Genomic DNA, 16,006 nt, shown 5'->3' on the forward strand with positions numbered 1-16,006 from the left:
AGATTCTGTGACAGGGTGTTGCAACGTTGCCCCAAATCACATGCTGAAGGAAACATTTCCGAAGCTGCCAAAAAAAAATGTGGTGATGGTAAGTTCCTATAGGACCAAACTGCTGAGTTCATCGGTTCCTAGACTTACATGCTTACGCTAAAGACAACACACACACACACACACACACACACACACACACACACACACACACACACACATGCCCAAGGGAGGACTCGAACGGGGGGAGCCGCGCGAACCGTGGCAAGACGCCCTAAACAGCGCGGCTATCCCGCTCGGCGCTGCGGAAAAGGAAGTGCTGTAAACAATGTGCATGTATGCATCTGCACATCTTACAAATGCATGAAATTTTTCTCAGTCATGAAAAGAAGAAAAAAAGAAAAAAAATAATTTCTTCGGAACACTGACTTAATGCAGAAAACACTTCGCACCTTATACTGGTTGTAAATCGATAACTGTTCACTTTGTACCACAGAGGTCTAGAGGAAGTCAAGACACAACAGTTTGATATAGGGGGACAGTTGTGGTTTATCAAGTCGGGAAACGACCGCAAACTGACTTAGAAAACTTACCTAAGTTACAGCATGTACGCCTCACGTGGGATTTTCAATATTCTCTCACTTCGTTCGCACAAACTGTTAGAGGAAAATACTAATAGGACATTTTTTTGTCGGAAATTTAATGTAGTTTAATTTTGAACCGAGATACGATTTGGCTAGAGGCCTCTTTTTCAATTTATTCAAGAAAAAACTTTGAAATGTTACTTCCAAATGCACCATCACCCCAACCCTCATCCCTCACCAGTCTGTATTTATAGTATGTTGTTGATGGCACAACCTTCTACCATTGTATCAAATTGTGCAAGTAGATGTACACTGACTCGGCTATTATGCCACCCAGCTTAATCGTATACTTTCAGATTGTAAAATGGACGTTTGTGTAAGTTTTACCTCGCATTTTTGTGACTATTGTCAGCATAAAATTGACTATTAAGTCGTTTTGTTTGTCTGGTCTCCTTATTACGAAACTACTGTGCTAGTGAGAATTAACTTTACATTAAACAGTAAACGTAATTAGTTTCTGTATAGCGTTTACAAAAGTCGTTTTTCATTCCATCACTCTCATGGGAAAGTTTAAATTAGTGATGTTAACGAAATAGCCGACAAAGCCTGTGGCGTAATAGCGTAATAGCCCAGTCAATGAAAACCAAAAAAGAGGCAAATACGGAAAACAATCAGTGCAGCCGCACATTTTTGCACATTAGTGGTAGGTGGGAGGGCCATCAACCGCATACTTGAAATCCTGACTAATGGAAGATTTTTATTTTATTTATCGTATGGAAATACAGACACATAAGAAACAAACAGACAAGTCACTAATATAACAAACGTTAATAATTGCAAACAAATATCACATAAGTAATATAAGATTATGAGGGATGAGTTTGAAGTTCACTTTTGTACGTTTTCCTTGAATAGCTTGGAAAACGAGGCGTACAGCGAATATGTATTCCAGTACAAATTTAAATTACCTAAATTTCCTACAAAAAAAAGTATTCATTTTTTCCCTAGGACTAATAGACTTGATAGGCCTCATGTGTTCTGTATCAAATCATTTGTCTCGACTTACTATATGCTACTGTGGTACATAGTAAACGGTTGTCGTTTGTGCCCTATGTATCTGCTCTTGATTTGAAAGGAAAATCTCAAACTCCAGAAGCCCGTAAATGTTTAGATACTGCTGAGTGAGATGTTCTTGCCCTTTGACATACTATTACACTGGGAATACGCTGGTGATTATGTGAGCCAAACGACCAGCTGTTGTCAGTCACTACTCGCATGGAGTGGGCCGCAAAGCGACCCCTCCCCACGGCTCGGCGGCCGATCCCTATCGCGCAGCCCATCCCGTGCGCCGGTCAATCCCGCCTGCCAATCGATCTCGTACTCTGGGCGATCTTTTTCGTCATCCGATCCCATGCACCAATTGATCCCATTCACGAACCAATCTACCCCGCCGGGCGATCCTAATCGCCAGGGAGTGTCACGCTCAGGCCTATCCCAATCGCCAATCACATACAGTGGATTACAAAGCAACTCTGCGGTCACTCTGTTCTTTGTGCACTTGGCTTACCCACTGATTTAGCTGGCAGATCGTTACCTTGACTCAGTGCCTCTCCACCGAGGGAGGTGGCGCAGTGGATAGCACACTGCACTCGCATTCGGGAGGACGACCGTTGGATCCTGCGTCCGGCCATCCTGATTTAGGTTTTCCGTGATTTCCCTAAAACGCTCCAGGCAAATGCCGGGATGGTTCCTTTGAAAGGGCACAGCCGACTTCCTTCTTGTCCTTCCCTAATCCTATGAGACGGAAGACCTCGCTGTCTCGTTTCCTCCCTTAAAACAACCCCCTCCCCCCAACCCCTCAGTGCCTCTCCTACCGCGTTTGGCTTTACTAGATAATCATATTCTTCTTTATCATAAAACATAATTATTTTTACACGTGTGACAGTGCATGTATATATTGTATTTTTTAAATTTATTTGTTTATTTTACCTCATTAGACTAATGATTTCATGACATCTCTTACATCGGAACAGTTTTTTAAATGTATTCTCAAAACCTATTACATCACAATTACTTAAAGAACCATAATACTTTTAATAGGAGATGTCTTCTTCTTTTATCTACTTGTATTAGATATTTGCCTGTTATAGCTTCTTGGTTGAAATTATTGATCTTTCCACCTATTTCTCGGTCTTCCTGAGCAACTTATGCCCAGTGTCTACTAATTAATCAGTAATATGGGTATTCTATCATTTTCTATTCTTGTGGCATAATCCATTCAGTTTTTCCTGTACTCCTTAATCTGCAGATTTAAGCTTTTCACTCCAAGTTCTTCCCTCAAGTCAGCTTTCATCCTCCTGTCAGGGAGGGTGTATCCAGCTACTCTTCTTAGGAGTCACATCTCAAATGCTCGTATTCTTTATTGATTTTTTTGTGCCACAGTCCACAATTCACTTGCAAGTGTCGTAATTGGTTCTGACATCATTTTGTAGAGCTTAGACAGAGTTTCCTTTCTTTCTTTAGTTCTGAAGGTCCTGTACATTTTCCTGTTGGTGTAATTGAATCTTTCTGTTCAGTCATGAATAAGAGAGTAAAAAATATTACTCTTTGTATTTTCTGATCATTTATTATCATTTTTCTGGGAACTGGGTTCTGCCTCATGAAAGACATAACTTCTGTTTTCTTCGAAGGTACAAACAGAGTATGTCCCTTAGTGGTTGCGCATAAAATAGTAACAGCTGTCTCGAGTGCCTTCGCAGCTACAAGGGAGTCACGTGCAGCGATTATCGAACTACGTAGATACTTATCTGAGGCATATTTGCCTTGAGACAGTGATCCGTTAAACTGGTGAGAAATGGAAAACTCTTTTATCCAACACTATATCTTAATTCTGAAAAATTTATGTATCCTAGGTATTTTAGTACACTGTGAGTGTTCCTTTTCAAAAGCAGGGAGACTATGCACCAAGAAGAGAAACGGACTCATCTAATGAGAAATAAATGAAATTTTATTTATGGATCATAATATTGATTATTTCTTCCTTCTTGTGTACATATGTTGTCTTACTGAGAGTAAATAAAGACTGTAGATACTTATATTGATAGCAATTATGTGTGTTTCTTATATTGTATTTTGTATCCAAAAAATATGAGAACGGAACAAGAATTAATCTTACTTTTTGACTCGCGGTCGGATAACAAAGTGCTAATTTGTCAGGAGGTTTCTTAACGGCGCACACTGCGCTGCAGAGTGGGAATTCATTGTCGATTAGGAACCGCAGCTAGACCATATTGTTACTGTTGAATGCCGACGTGACGACAACGCTCCAGGCCGGGGGTCGGCCTCCGAAATCCGGCCACCTCGTGTGACACACTCGCTCAGCGTTACGGCAGCTCTGCAAGCACGACACTGTAGCTGGGGGCGCAGGTAGCATTCCAGACGTCCTGGTGGTGCTCAGAGAGCTGTGCGTGTGGTGTCTGCATCAGCAAGGCGTGTCCTGTCGTGTATAAAGGCTAGCCGTCTGGCCAGGCTTTTGATGGTTGCAATCGGCGTTCAGAGATCAGAATGCTCGCTCTAAACTCACCAGTGACGTTAACTCTCAAATCGCCGTCTCCCTACGCTTTGGGGCTCGACCCGCGAGTCCCCGCCGTTGTGCGCTTATCTGAAAACTCGCCACCTGAGCCTCCTACATGGGTCTGTTGTCGGGTACAAGTGGACTCATCCCGCATAGGAGGGACAGAGTACCGGAAGTGTAACTGCAGACTCGCGGCATTGCCGCAACAAAGCCAACCGTTGGGAACGACGATTTTTACATACCAGTACAATCCCTGATCGGCTAGAAGTGAATTGTTATGGGTGCAGGTAATTGTGTTGGTGAGTAAGAACAGTGCGCCGAACATTACATCAGTATTTACGTTTGGTTGGTTAGTACCTCGTAGCAGGTGGACAAGAGAAAGCCATTAATCCTTATTTTCCCCTGAGCAGCTGTCAGGTGTTGAAGTATGGACACGTGGATGCAAAGGCACAGTGCACTTAGTGGTGCAGTTATGACCGTCCAGATAGCAGCAGGCAGTAAAGTTTGTCACGTGTCTGTGGGAAGAACCGCGCTGCTGCTACGGTCGCAGGTTCGAATCCTGCCTCGGGCATGGATGTGTGTGCTGTCCTTAGGGCAGTTAGGCTTAAGTAGTTCTAAGTCTGGGGAACTGATGACCTCAGATGTTAAGTCCCATAGTGCTGAGAGACATTTGAACCATTTTTGTCTGAGGGAAGACTGTTTCACGCAGAGAGAGCAACCAACACGCTGATATGTGTACGTATTAAAGTACCATATATAAAATCGTCTGCATTTATAACCGTTTCACCCTGTACACTGTATCCACTATCATCGAGCAGCGCGTGGCGCTACCTACATCACGATCATTACGCGAGATGTAAGATGAAGGAACTGTCATACACCTGAAATATAGGCTCTCTGAAATTTTAGGTGGATGCAAACGGAATGTGCTCTGCATGAGTTAAATACACGATGCACAACGCTTTTCTTGTAGTGGCCCAGTTGTAGTTTTTTGATGATTTATCTGACTTTCTCGCTCTGGAAAAAATGTGAAAAAAGTGACCTCGAAGAGCGTCTTTCTTCTCGGAAGCTTTGGTATCTCTTCCTTTAATACTATCTTGTCAATGTTCCAGACAAAAAAATAATACAGGGTGTTCAAAAAGTTTCTCCGCAGTGGCGTATTATCGTTAGCCGCGCGTGCCGTATGATTGTGGGTTCCATATTTTTCAACGAAACAATAAACGCACAACGGTACTGCAGTGATATTCTGTACCCATTCATAGGACAACTTGTGTTAAGTGAAATACTGAACGGTTATTTTCAATAAGTTGGTGCAACCGCGCATACAGATCGCGTTTCAATATCACTGCTTGCTGATGTTTTTGGTGATCGCATAATTTCAGCGGGACTTTGACATCCACGATCGCCTGACCTAACACCACCTCACTTTTTCTTCTGGAGTGCAGCGAAAGCAACTGTCTGTAAATACCGTCCAAAGTGCATCGATAAATCGAAAACTACAATATCCACTCTCACTGCTTCTATTACAGAAAAAATGTTACAGATTGTGTTTGGAAACATGATTAGACGAATTGAATTGTGTATTCAACAACAGCGGGGACACTTTCAACATTTAATGTGAAAATTTGTAACTAAAAATGAATATTCAATAAATTAATAACTTGTATTTCACTGAGTTTCATTACGGCATATTGACTGCGGCATACGACACGCGTGGCTAACAATCGTACGGCACTGCGGAGAGACTTTTTGAACACCCCGTACAAGAGCGTTGGTCGGACATAGGTTTTATGAGAGACCTATTGCGTAAATTACAGTTTCTCAGTACTCTTCTGATAAGTCTCAGTGCTGTACCTAGAGGGCAGAGGGGAAGGGAGGCAGGGAGTGGTGGTGTCGAGGGGGGAGGGGGGGGGGGGGGAAATTGGTAAGTCGCTTGTGCGAAAAATTATCCCAAACTAACCCTGTCCTTGCAACCAAACAGCGAGCTATTTCTCTATTCTATTGGTCATGGCGACTTGCATTTGTGGCCTAACAACGAGTTGTATAGTTTATCATTAATGACATTAACTTTTTCAAAAACTGTCGTGTATGTATTTTAACAGTTAGTCACCACTTACAGAATGCACTTCATCCTTTTGTTGTTTTCTTGTACTGTCGCCATGTGCATATTCACTCAACAGGGAACAGAAGGACAGTGTTGCCTTTCTTTCAACTTAAGACGTTCTTTGAACAGATATTGAATCAACATATTGCACGGTGACTCAAAAGTAGCTGCACACTCTCCGTGGATGTAAGTATGCATCATTTAGCAAAATGTTAAAAAAAGATTGTCTAAATTTGCTTTTTTCAGAATTATGCGGTAGATTATGGATCAAAAGTGCAACGCAAACAATAGAAAATTAATTCTTCTCAGAAAGCAACGACACGAAGGGACCCGAAATTCAACTCCACAACATGCTATACGTTTACCCCATGACATGTTCAAAATGATGTCCGTGTAAACGGAGACAGTGACGTCTTCGACTTATTACTGCTCTAGAAATATCGCAGGTTCCGTTCATCTCATACTGCGCAGTTGCACAGCAATTAACAGTTCGCTGCTGTAGTTGTGCTACAGCCTCAGTTGCAACATCATACACGAGCTGCTAGAGGAGGCCCAAAGGTATAAGTGCAGAGGTTAAGGTCTCCAGAGATCTGACGGGCCAAGCAGCTGGTCCTGCGCGGCCGGTCCAGTTGTCAGGTAAAGCAACATCGACATACTGTGTTGCCTCCTGATTGAAATGTGCAGGGACATTGTCGACAGAGCAACATTCTACGTCTACATCATGCTACGCAAGCCACCTAATGGTGTGTGGCGGAACTTTCGTTACCACTATCTGATCCCTCCGACCCTGTTCCACTCGCGAATAGTGCGTAGGAAGAATGATAGTCGGTAAGCCTCTGTACTGGCTCTAATTTCTCGAATTTTCTCTTCGAGGTCAATACGTGAGATACACTCCTGGAAATGGAAAAAAGAACACATTGACACCGGTGTGTCAGACCCACCATACTTGCTCCGGACACTGCGAGAGGGCTGTACAAGCAATGATCACACGCACAGCACAGCGGACACCCCAGGAACCGCGGTGCAGGCCGTCGAATGGCGCTAGCTGCGCAGCATTTGTGCACCGCCGCCGTCAGTGTCAGCCAGTTTGCCGTGGCATACGGAGCTCCATCGCAGTCTTTAACACTGGTAGCATGCCGCGACAGCGTGGACGTGAACCGTATGTGCAGTTGACGGACTTTGAGCGAGGGCGTATAGTGGGCATGCGGGAGGCCGGGTGGACGTACCGCCGAATTGCTCAACACGTGGGGCGTGAGGTCTCCACAGTACATCGATGTTGTCGCCAGTGGTCGGCGGAAGGTGCACGTGCCCGTCGACCTGGGACCGGACCGCAGCGACGCACGGATGCACGCCAAGACCGTAGGATCCTACGCAGTGCCGTAGGGGACCGCACCGCCACTTCCCAGCAAATTAGGGACACTGTTGCTCCTGGGGTATCGGCGAGGACCATTCGCAACCGTCTCCATGAAGCTGGGCTACGGTCCCGCACACCGTTAGGCCGTCTTCCGCTCACGCCCCAACATCGTGCAGCCCGCCTCCAGTGGTGTCGCGACAGGCGTGAATGGAGGGACGAATGGAGACGTGTCGTCTTCAGCGATGAGAGTCGCTTCTGCCTTGGTGCCAATGATGGTCGTATGCGTGTTTGGCGCCGTGCAGGTGAGCGCCACAATCAGGACTGCATACGACCGAGGCACACAGGGTCAACACCCGGCATCATGGTGTGGGGAGCGATCTCCTACACTGGCCGTACACCACTGGTGATCGTCGAGGGGACACTGAATAGTGCACGGTACATCCAAACCGTCATCGAACCCATCGTTCTACCATTCCTAGACCGGCAAGGGAACTTGCTGTTCCAACAGGACAATGCACGTCCGCATGTATCCCGTGCCACCCAACGTGCTCTAGAAGGTATAAGTCAACTACCCTGGCCAGCAAGATCTCCAGATCTGTCCCCCATTGAGCATGTTTGGGACTGGATGAAGCGTCGTCTCACGCGGTCTGCACGTCCAGCACGAACGCTGGTCCAACTGAGGCGCCAGGTGGAAATGGCATGGCAAGCCGTTCCACAGGACTACATCCAGCATCTCTACGATCGTCTCCATGGGAGAATAGCAGCCTGCATTGCTGCGAAAGGTGGATATACACTGTGCTAGTGCCGACATTGTGCATGCTCTGTTGCCTGTGTCTATGTGCCTGTGGTTCTGTCAGTGTGATCATGTGATGTATCTGACCCCAGGAATGTGTCAATAAAGTTTCCCCTTCCTGGGACAATGAATTCACGGTGTTCTTATTTCAATTTCCAGGAGTGTATATATGGTGGGAATTAATATGTTGTCCGACTCCTCCTGAAAAGTGCTCTGCCGAAATGTCAATAGTAAATCTCTCGATGACGCACAACGCCTCTCTTGTAACGTCTGCCAGTGGAGTGTCTTTAGCATCTCCGTGACGCTCTCTCTCCAGCTAAACGATCCCGTGACGAATCGCGCCGCTCTTCATTGGATCTTCTCTAACTCCTCTATCAGTCGTACCTGATAGGGATCCCAGATAGATGAACAATACTCAACAATCGGGCCAACAAACGCCTTATAAGCCACTTGTTTCGTGGATGAGTTACATTTCCTGAAGATTCTTCTGATGTGTGTCTGCTTTTCCCACTATCTGTTTTATATGGTTATTCCACTTTAGGTCGCTTTGGATAGTTACGGCAGACGCTGTCTCCAGCTGTTTGTCATCAATAGTGAAGCTGTACATTACTGGATTTCTTTTCCTATGTAGGCTCAATATGTTACATTTATTTACGTTCAGGGTCAACTGCCAGAGTCTGCACCATTCATCAGTTCTCTGCAGGTCGTTCTGCAAATTCTTACTATTTTCTGACGTTGTTACTTTGGTATAAACAACTGCATCACCTGCGAATAGCCTTAAAGAACATCCGACGCTTTCTACTAGATCATTTATGTCTATTGTACACAGCAACGGTCCTCTCACACTTCCCGGCTATTACCTTTAGTCCCGTTAAGAGCGACGTGTTGAGTTCTACCTCCGAGAATGTCTTGAATCCAATCGCTTGTCTGCTCCGATACTCTGTAAGCTCGTATTTTTTCCATTAAACGGCAATGCGGGACGGTGTCAAATGCCTCACTGAAATCAAGGAACACGGCATCAACCTGAGCGCCATTGTCCACTGTGCTGTGGATCTCATGGAGGAACATAGCGAACTAATTTCCGCAAGATCTCTGTTTGCGGAATCTATGTTGATTTTTACAGAGGAGATGTTCATTTTCCATAAACGTCAAAATTCTTGAGCGTAAAACATGTTCCATGATTCTACATCAGATTGATGTCAACGATATAGGTTTATAATTGTGTGGCTATTACGGCCTTCCTTAATGATGGGAATGGTTCAAATGGCTCTGAGTACTATGGGACTCAACACCTGCGCTCATCAGTCCCCTAGAACTTAGAACTACTTAAACCTAACTAACCTAAGGACACCACACACATCCATGACCGAGGCAGGATTCGAACCTGTGACCGTAGGGGTCGCGCGGTTCCAAACTGAAGCGCCTAGAACCGCTCGGCCACACTGGCCGGCAATGAGGGGAATGACCAGCGCTTTTTTCCTGTCGTTAGGTACCTTTCGTTCCTCAAGCGATCTACGATAAATTACTGCTAGAAGCGGAGCAAGTTCTTTCGCATAATGTTTACAGAATATTATAGGTATCTCATCTGGTTCTGAAGCCTTTCCGCTACAAAGCGATTGTAGCTGCTTTTCAGTTCCGCGCTCGCTTATCTCAGTATCTACCATTTCGATGGTCATACGATGATTGAAAGGAGGGACAGTGTTATGATCTTCCACGGTGAAACAAGTTCGGAAGACCGAATTCAGTATTTCGGCCTTCTCTCGTATCTTCCGTTTGGGTGCCGGTGTGGTCCCTGAGAGAATGAATAGATGGTTCTGAATTTACATATGACGAAAAAAACCTCTTTAGGGTTTTTTCTCACGTCGGTTGACAACGTCTTACTTTCAAAGTCATTGAACGCTTCTCTCATTGCTCTCCTTACGTTCATTTTCGCTTCGTTCAGCTTTTGTTTGTCAGATAGGTTTTTACTACTCTTGGATCCGAGATGAAGTGCTCTTTGTTTACGTAGCTCTTTTCTAAATGGCTCTAAACACTATGGGACGTAAAATGTGAGGCCAACAGTCCCCTAGACATAGAACTACTTAAACGTAACCAACCTAAGGACATCACACACAACCATGGCGGAGGCAGGATTCGAACCTGCGACCGTAGCAGCAGCGCGGTTCCGGATTGAAGCGCCTAGAACCGCTCGGCCACAGTGGCCGGCAGCGCTTTTCTAACACGGCGATTAAACCATTAGTCAATATGCATGCGGAAACAGCACATCAAGAGCCTATACCGGCTCATGATGTAACAGGTACCAAACCTGACATTATGAGTAATAATCTGAAAAAAGCACTTTCAGATAAATTTTTTTGATGTTTTACTGTTATTTTGACGCATACATCACTCCCACGAAGGGTGTACAGTTACTTCTGAGTCTGCCTGTTGTTGTTGTTGTTGTTGTTGTTGTTGTTGTTGTTGTGGTCTTCAGTCCTGAGACTGGTTTGATGCAGCTCTCCATGCTACTCTATCCTGTGCAATCTTCTTCATCTCCCAGTACCTACTGCAGCCTACATCCTTCTGAATCTGCTTAGTGTATTCATCTCGTGGTCTACCTCTACGATTTTTACCCTCCACACTGCCCTCCAATGCTAAATTTGTGATCCCTTGATGCCTCAAAACATGTCCTACCAACTGATCCCTTCTTCTAGTCAAGTTGTGCCACAAACTTCTCCTCTCCCCAATCCTATTCAATACCTCCTCATTGGTTACGTGATCTACCCACCTTATCTTCAGCACTCTTCTGTAGCACCACATTTCGAAATCTTCTATTCTCTTCTTGTCCAAACTAGTTATCGTCCATGTTTCACTTCCATACATGGCTACACTCCATACAAATACTTTCAGAAACGACTTCCTGACACTTAAATCTATACCCGATGTTAACAAATTTCTCTTCTTCAGAAACGATTTCCTTGCCATTGCCAGTCTACATTTTATATCCTCTCTACTTCGACCATCATCAGTTATTTTACCCCCTAAATAGCAAAACTCCTTTACTACTTTAAGTGTCTCATTTCCTAATCTAATTCCCTCAGCATCACCCGATTTAATTTGACTACATTCCATTATCCTCGGTTTGCTTTTGTTGATGTTCATCTTATAGCCTCCTTTCAAGACACTGTCCATTCCGTTCAACTGCTCTTCCAAGTCCTTTGCTGTCTCTGACAGAATTACAATGTCATCGGCGAACCTCAAAGTTTTTACTTCTTCTCCATGAATTTTAATACCTACTCCGAATTTTTCTTTTGTTTCCTTTACTGCTTGCTCAATATACAGATTGAATAACATCGGGGAGAGGCTACAACCCTGTCTCACTCCTTTCCAAACCACTGCTTCCCTTTCATGCCCCTCGACTCTTATAACTGCCATCTGGTTTCTGTACAAATTGTAAATAGCCTTTCGCTCCCTGTATTTTACCCCTGCCACCTTCAGAATTTGAAAGAGAGTATTCCAATTAACATTGTCAAAAGCTTTCTCTAAGTCTACAAATGCTAGAAACGTAGGTTTGCCTTTTCTTAATCTTTCTTCTAAGATAAGTCGTAAGGTTAGTATTGCCTCACGTGTTCCAACATTTCTACGGACTCCAAACTGATCTTCCCTGAGGTCCGCTTCTACCAGTTTTTCCATTCGTCTGTAAAGAATTCGCGTTAGTATTTTACAGCTGTGACTTATTAAACTGATAGTTCGGTAATTTTCACATCTGTCAACACCTGCTTTCTTTGGGATTGGAATTATTATATTCTTCTTGAAGTCTGAGGGTATTTCGCCTGTCTCATACATCTTGCTCACCATATGGTAGAGTTTTGTCATGACTGGCTCTCCCAAGGCCATCAGTAGTTCTAATGGAATGTTGTCTACTCCAGGGGCCTTGTTTCGACTCTGGTCTTTCAGTGCTCTGCAAACTCTTCAGGCAGTATCTTATCTCCCATTTCGTCTTCGTCTACATCCTCTTCCATTTCCATAATATTGTCCTCAAGTACATCGCCCTTGTATAAACCCTCTATATACTCCTTCCACCTTTCTGCCTTCCCTTCTTTGCTTAGAACTGGGTTGCCATCTGAGCTCTTGATATTCATACAAGTGGTTCTCTTCTCTCCAAAGGTCTCTTTAATTTTCCTGTAGGCAGTATCTATCTTAAACCTAGTGAGACAAGCATCTATATCCTTACATTTGTCCTCTAGCCATCCCTGCTTAACCATTTTGCACTTCCTGTCGATCTCATTTTTGAGACGTTTGTATTCCTTTTTGCCTGCTTCATTTACTGCATTTTTATATTTTCTCCTTTCATCAATTAAATTCAATATTTCTTCTGTTACCCAAGGATTTCTATTAGCCCTCGCCTTTTTACCTACGTGATCGTCTGCTGCCTTCACTACTTCATCCCTCAGAGCTACCCATTCTTCTTCTACTGTATTTCTTTCCCCCATTTAATATCTATTGAAAGAATGTTTTACGCTGAAAGAAAGACAACGTTCTGTATCCTGTTGAGTAAATCTGAGTAAAACTACGTAACGTACGTTGACATGCATTTGACGACAGTACAAAAAAGCATGACATAGGCTACACTTAGGACAATTTTTGAAAAAGTTGGCCCATAAATGCAAGTTGCCATGAAAAAGAAAAAAAAAGAAGGAAAAACACCTGGTCACCCCCGCCCGCCCCACTACTTCTCACTGCTTCTCTCCCTTGACTTCGTTCGCGTTTAATGGTTCAAATGGCTCTGAGGACTATGTGACTTAACATCTGAGGTCATCAGTCCCCTAGAACTTAGAACTACTTGAACCTAGGTAACCTAAGGACATCACACACATCCATGCCCGAGGCATGATTCGAACCTGCGACCGTAGCGGTCGCTCCGTTCCAGACTGAAACGCTTAGAACCGGTCGGCCACAACGGCCGCCGTCGTACGCATTTACTCGAGTCAGTTTCCTCTACTGACTGTGTACGCAAATGTTGCACTTTGGCGACCCTCTCAGCGTGGCGCCCCAAGTTGCGTCTTGTACCACGTGGGCCTTAAGCCAGCCCTGCGCTGGGACGTTGGTATATGCCGAGCTTTTGTGTGATGGAGCACATATGTTCTGTCTTAGTGGAAATTGAATAAATAAGAATAGAGTCACTTCGTTTGCACTGGACGAAGTTTGTCTGCTTTTCGTCTGAAGTGGGAGTTACAGCATGGAACTTGTTCCAGATATCACTGTTCTTCTAAAGAACACGTTTGCAATTGCAGACACGGAATGACTTAATTTTCGTGTTACACCCTCCACAGTTTGACGAGACTTCGTTAGAGCCCATATGATCCCGACAGTCGGTCATTTCGTCCTGTCAGTGTTATTTTGCAGCATCGAGATCGTGCACTCAGCTTGCACTCATCTCCTGCACGCTTTAGTAAGACGTAACGGGTCGACGAGCCTGAAGCGACCACAGTACCACGGTTATCAGACTTGTCGTATTCCCGGAACTACAGCGGAGAAGGAGAGAGGGCGGTACAGTGGCGCCTTGGTGTGTAAAGTATGCGACCCGCAACATCGTACTCGAACTCAGTTTCTGATATCTCCCGGGCTTCGAATCGGCGTCCGCCGTGTGTAACCTTCCGCCGCCAGGCCGCCAACATCGTTCCGACGTCTCGACGCGGCTGGCAGCTTGCTGTCTGTCCTGAAAAACTAGGGTCCGACATTTCCTGCTGTCGCTCTCCAGTTGCGAGTCCGGGGTAGGACAGCCGAGGCGCCGAACGCCTGGCACTGCGTTGTGGGGCCGCTTGGAATGCGTGGCTAAGCAAGGCCACGTCTCGACAAGTGCTGACCTGGGCGGGCTACTTGCAGACGAAACACAAAATTATATCCTATTCGCGTATCCGTGCTATTTAACTGATACCCGAGGTGTATACCCACTTGAATTCTGAGATACTGGAGTTCCGTGTCAAACATTATCCTTCTCACTTAATCAGACTGATAACTAGCCACCAAATGCTCTACGATTTGGCAGTGTGGTTAAAAATGTGTATACAGAATATTGTGACACTTACCGGGAAACTGATTGCTACTTCTTCTCGTACAGCATCATTTTCTGTTTACGTCTGTGGCAGAAATTTTTATACTATGGCTTTGGTATACTGTAGTCTGTTTACTTCGCATTGTATAAGTTGAATCATTTTCTGTTGTAGAAATTCGTCCTTGTCCATTGTTTTCTTATTTCGTCTAAAGCTTTTCAAATTTGCGCTATTCATTTTTAGCTAAGAGGTTGTTTGTACACCACCGATGGGTTCCAATGATTGAGGTATGTTGGGATGTGAGTGATAGAACATACCGTTCAGTTTCGAATGAAAACTTGGGCAAGCATTCATCGCTCATATCAGAAAAGAGGAGAATTCTGTAATTTGCATTTGGGATGGATGTTCTAACACATGGCCTAGAGACTGACATGCGGCTTCCTCTTCTGGTTGAACGCCCATAACATTGTCTATTAAATAATCCTCTCCCTTGCCAGGCCTTTAGGAAGTATGAAGTGAAGTGTCACCCGGTCCAGTGTATATCTCTACATGACCCAAAGATTGTATTTTGCGAAACCAAATCTGGCAAATGTGGAAGCTACGTCCTTTCACAGGCGTTTACGACTAAATAGCAGAATGAATAGCTACTTCAAAGTAAACATAATCAATTTTCGGAGAAAAATTTACAGGCAAATGATTACTTAGCTGTAGAAGGACCGTTCTTTTAGTAACAGGAGACTTGTTTGTCGATAAAGTAAAAAATAACTGTACGTATGCGTAATTCTTAACACCAAGAATCACGAAATGTTGTTTAGAAAGGGAGAAGCAGCTTCGGAAAGTACCGTGCATAAATATTGCATCACACTATTTTAAAAACAACGGGTTTTTCTGCTGTTGGTCTATAATATTGTTCTCGAAGTCGTCAACAAATAAACAACTTTTATCCAAAGTAGCTGATAAGTTGTTTAGATACTGAGGTATAATCGTGCGCCTTGGGCAATTTGGGACGAAACTCTATACAAGGAGAGTGCATACTTTTATCTAATCTCTAGGTATTAAGTTTTCAGCAGAAATCTCGGAATGATGAATTTTACTTATTTCTCTTAGTCCTTTGCACAACTCTTTAACCGCCTAAAGTTTCGAAGAGTTGCTTACCTTCTGCCTCATCATAAACTGGACATCGTCAGGACAATGGTTGTGAGAAGTCAATGCTTCGCGAGTCATACCTGTTACACAGATCTTCAGATATTCTTGATAAGTTGTTTCACGTGATGATCATCGTTGAATTTCACCACTTAAAGAGTTCGAGGGAAACGAAACCTGTACCCGTCTACCACACGTAGTTGTTTTCCTTTATCTCTAAACACTGTTGAAGGCCCACTCTACCTTCCACTGTAACTAACCAGAGTCGTGCACACATCTAATGTGTTCACGGTTAGCCGTGTCTCCACTACTCGGATGTTTATTACATCGCCTCCAGTGAGTCTGTCTGCAACCAGTATCCGGTCGCGCTGACACCGGAACACCTACAACAGCCCCCACCGGTCGGAGGATCGTCGCTCGCCGCTGACGCCCGT

This window comes from Schistocerca serialis, chromosome 12 (genome assembly GCF_023864345.2).
Source record: "Schistocerca serialis cubense isolate TAMUIC-IGC-003099 chromosome 12, iqSchSeri2.2, whole genome shotgun sequence".
NCBI lineage: Eukaryota > Metazoa > Arthropoda > Insecta > Orthoptera > Acrididae > Schistocerca > Schistocerca serialis.